The sequence below is a fragment of the Etheostoma cragini genome, chromosome 7 (assembly GCF_013103735.1).
Source record: "Etheostoma cragini isolate CJK2018 chromosome 7, CSU_Ecrag_1.0, whole genome shotgun sequence".
Lineage (NCBI taxonomy): Eukaryota > Metazoa > Chordata > Actinopteri > Perciformes > Percidae > Etheostoma > Etheostoma cragini.
Window position 1 is genome coordinate 982637 of NC_048413.1, and position 4318 is coordinate 986954.

Sequence of the window (4318 nt, forward strand, 5' to 3'; positions counted from 1 at the left end):
AAAAATTTAAAAAATCAGCTGCCATTTAATTTTTCTTCTGATAAAACACAATGACTAAACGGATGTTTGAAAAAAGTTAATCACTTGAAGCAGGTTAAACCGGTAGATTAAAGAAAGAATACACATAAAAGACTATATAATATCTATAAGAATAAAAAAGTGAGAGTTTATAGCCATACATGGATTTTCCAAACATATGACTTAAAGATAAAAGCCTAGTTTTAATGTAACATCAGACATAAAGTGTCAGATTAAAGACACTTAATGAAGAATAAATAGTGGGGGGGCGGGGGGCTTCATCATTTAGAGAAGTGACCAGTTCCTGGTTTACCAGTGAAGAAGAAAGAGAGGCAGCGTTAAACCATCAGATCCTCCAACATGAACGTGGGTCAGTCTCTGATCTGCTTCTTCTTCCTCAGTGAGTAAACTCAGCTTTTTACTTCTTATTTCTTTCTCTTTGCAGCAGAAGGGAAACAGTTTCTTATTGGTGGACTGGGTTTCATCACCTCTCGTCTCAGTCTTACAACATGTTGGTTTTTGATCTAACAGGATGTGTTCACAGTTGGTCTGAGTCTCATATTGAGCAAAACCTCATTTCACAAGAGAGAAAATCACCAACGTCATTCTCACATGAGAAGTGGTGAAGGAGAAGAAAAAACATAAATACATACTAATACATAAATCAAATGTTTCATTTTGTCTGCTATTTTAGGGACTGTAAACTAATTATTTTGGTGGGAGGGAGGCTGAATCTTATATTCCCAAAAAGCCCTTTGACAGTTCCATGTCTACAACATCCAAGAAGGCAAGGGTCCACGCACGAATGGACATGTCGTGAGGTGGCTTACAACAGGCTGCAATCTTTCTGTTAGCAGCTGTTAGATCAGCGAACAGCACGTTTCTGAGTCCCAGAGAGCTGAAAGGCTGACAGGCCATTAAGAATCAAGACCTTAACAGGCACAGTAACATCAAATAAGGCGGAGATTTTGGATGCAACATTGTTACAGAACTGACCAACGGATGGCACTTCCAGAACATGTGTAGAAATGTGCCTTGTGCTTTAATTGGGCAGGAAGTACATACATTTAAATGGCTGTTCTTAAATAGCGCATTTCTAGTCTTAATGACTACTCAAAGCTCTTTTACATAGTACAGGAACCATTCACCATTCACACACTGTGGCCGAGGCTGCCGTACAAGGTGCCACTTGTGCATCAGATAACACTCACATATTACACATTTATGCAGCATTGGGGGCAACAAGAACACTTTGACATGGGACTGTAGGGCCAGGGATGGAACCACCAACCTTCCAATTGGCAGCTTTTTACAGCCAGTAACTAGAGCTACAGTGCAACAGTAAGTTGGTTAATTGATTAGTCAACAGAACTTTAATCTGCAACTAATCCACTGATTGTTTTGATAAAAGGAATATTGGTCATAAATTACATTAAACTGAATATTTGGGTGTTTTGGACTCTTGACAAAACAAGCTATCTGAAGGCAAATGATTTCAGATCTGGCTGATTAAACTCTGGTCAGGTTGAAGGTGGGCCGGAGCTCTGATGAGAGTTTATTAGGTCAGAAATCTTTTCTACCAATAAGAGTGGTAAAGCTGTCATTTGTCCCGCCCTAACAAGTCCAACAGAGCTAACAGGGGACTCAGGAAGATGTCACTCAATCAGTCTAAGCACACCCACACAGTCTGGGCGTACGTTTAATCCTAAACGGCGTTTTTGCTTTGAGATACGTTTTCTCTTGTTTGATAGTTGTGTCTCTAGTTATGTGGCTGTGTCACAGGTGATACCCAATCAGTGAGACGTGGGAACTCGTGGTAACCTAATAATAAGGCAGGGTGCTCAACGCATTCTATTTTCTGTTTCAAAAAAGACGTGTTGCTACGTTAGGTCGGGGATGAACGTGGCCCTTGGAAGAGGTCTGATGAGACAGGTTAATTTAAAACAGTTCTGTGAGAAACGGTTCTGTGGACCGATGAGGTTAAAGTAGAACTTTTTGGCTGGAATGACCAAAGGTACGTTTGGAGAAGAAAGGGCACAGAATGAAGCCATGGAGCAACTCTCAAATCACTCATAAAGCTATTAGTTCATCTTGTCCAGCTATTTAATTTTATATTACTGGATTACAGTATGAAGGCTATATTTTATAATAAAGGTGAGAATCAATTGATGTTTCAAGTCATATTGTGCTGTCCTTGTTTTGTAATATTAACCTGCCCAGTAATAGACAAGACACTGAGCTCCAGGGATTGTATTACTAACGTTTTCAGCCACACGTATTCTCAGCTCTTGTTTCTTGCCTTGAGAAAGACCAAGTGTGGTCAAACCGGTAATAATTAATTTCAATTCAGTTTTATTTATACAGAGCCAAATCACAACAACATTTATCTCACAGCACTTTTCACAAAAGAGCAGGTCTAGACCGTACTCTGGGATGTTATTTACAGAAACCCAACAATAACATAATAATAAAAATCCTTCATTGCCATGAGCAGCAGCCAGGCGTCGCTGTGCATTCAACAGAAACTCTTGCTGACATCCTCATTGGTGTTGTATCTAAGAGAGAGTAGAGTAGATGTGGTCCGGATCCCTGGAGGCCGGATCCAGACTCTGGTAGATGGAGTCTGCACGGGTGGAGAGTGGAGCACAGTTCTCATACAGGTCAATCTGAACACAAAAATACAATCAACATACAGCAACAGCAACTTAACCACAATGAGACACTGAGACAGCCTGCATGGAAATGTATTTTTGGGATGTGAAAGCAGAAGTTTCCAAAGATTTGTTCATGAAAGGGAAACAGAAGCTGTGTAATTATCTGCATTTTGGTGGAACAATGAGTGTTTGGGTTAGGGTTAGTAGGTAATGAGTGTTGGAACATACTGAGTATAGAGAGAAATGGACTATGCTGCTAGTGTTTGCCAGGTTTCTGTTGACAACTATTTCCTCTGTTAAAGATGTCACTATCAGAGTTCTGTGGTCAGCTGTTGTGACACCCAGCCGACCACAGCTGTTACAGTGAAGAGCAAACTATCTCATGTTGGATGATTTAGCACAATGGAATAAGCTGCAAGGTTAATATTAACTCTGATTTAGACTTGGTTTTCATCTTAAACAACTTCGGAAAAAAGTATTGGTTCTTTAGATTATATGTGTCCACTATGTTGACCACCCTTAACTGTGTCTGTCTGCTCTTTGTCTCATTCAGGTGGACAGAAACATGTCTCCAAATGGATCAGCATGTTGCTTTATAACTGCTGGATTAAAAAAAAAGCAACTGTGTGCTGATAATAACGTCCAAGGGGTGTTCACATCTTGTTTCCGAGACCCCAAGTTAAAAAAGTATCTATTTCTGACTTTAGTGCAGCATCACTACACAAATAAAATATTTAAAGATGCTAAATGTTCACACCTGTCCACTCTGAGCCTCCCATACAACATGTACTCACTTATGTATTACTAGTGGTAGTGCACACACACACACTTAAATTTAACCTCTTGGATTGTAGTTTTACAGAACATGTTTTGCAAACTGTGTTATTGAACTGCTGTGTTTCCTTTCCTTGTTACAGTGCATCAGCAGCCATGTGAGGCAATGAGAGTTAACAAAGATAGATGAGATAGAGAAAGTCACCTCAGTCCTGGTGATGTCTGTGGTTCCTCTCTTGTTAGAACCTGAGGAACAGACAAAGTTATTCTCTCTCTCTCTGGAATGAGGAATTATTAAAACGGTGCAGATCAGGTTGAAAGATAACTCACCATCAGAGTGCTCAGTCCTCTTTTTGTAGAAGAGCAGCAGAACAGAAGAGAGGACCACCACCACCACCACCACCACAGGGACACACACACACAAAATCAGGGGGACATCTGCAGGAGAGAGAGAGCGAAATCACCTGTGTATTGTCTGATTTATGTGTTAACAAAAAAATTAGACTAATTTCTAATTTAAAACTTCTCCTCAACCCCCATTAACACTCACTCAAAATAAAGTTAATGCGGGGGACAGGAGAAGATGTGGTCTGTGATGTCATCAGTGTAGAGGCCAATGGGACTGATGGTGGAGAAGGTCTGGGAGGAGAGGTTGGAGCTGTGAAACATTAAAAACCCAATCAACCAGTCAGAGAGGGATTGTAGAGATCCAAAGAAGTGGTGCTGACCAGATGCTCCCTGCAGAGAACTCTGTGCTAACATCCATGTGTTTTAATCCCACAGCTAAATGCACAAGGTCATCAATGGGTTTGGTGCTACAAGACTCCAATCAGCTGCAGTGGGGGGCCGTCTGAGTTCTTCACATATTTTAC

At 40.6% G+C, this 4318-nt stretch overlaps 1 long non-coding RNA gene across 1 annotated transcript; it reads right to left on the reverse strand.

The window, feature by feature from the left end:
* Positions 1 to 2494: 2494 nt before the first annotated feature.
* On the reverse strand, positions 2495 to 3889 carry LOC117948066. The gene is made up of 3 exons (XR_004657383.1): positions 3777 to 3889; positions 3652 to 3692; positions 2495 to 2684 (listed from the first exon to the last, which is right to left on the reverse strand). It is a non-coding gene; the product is annotated as an uncharacterized LOC117948066 (long non-coding RNA).
* Positions 3890 to 4318: the final 429 nt, after the last annotated feature.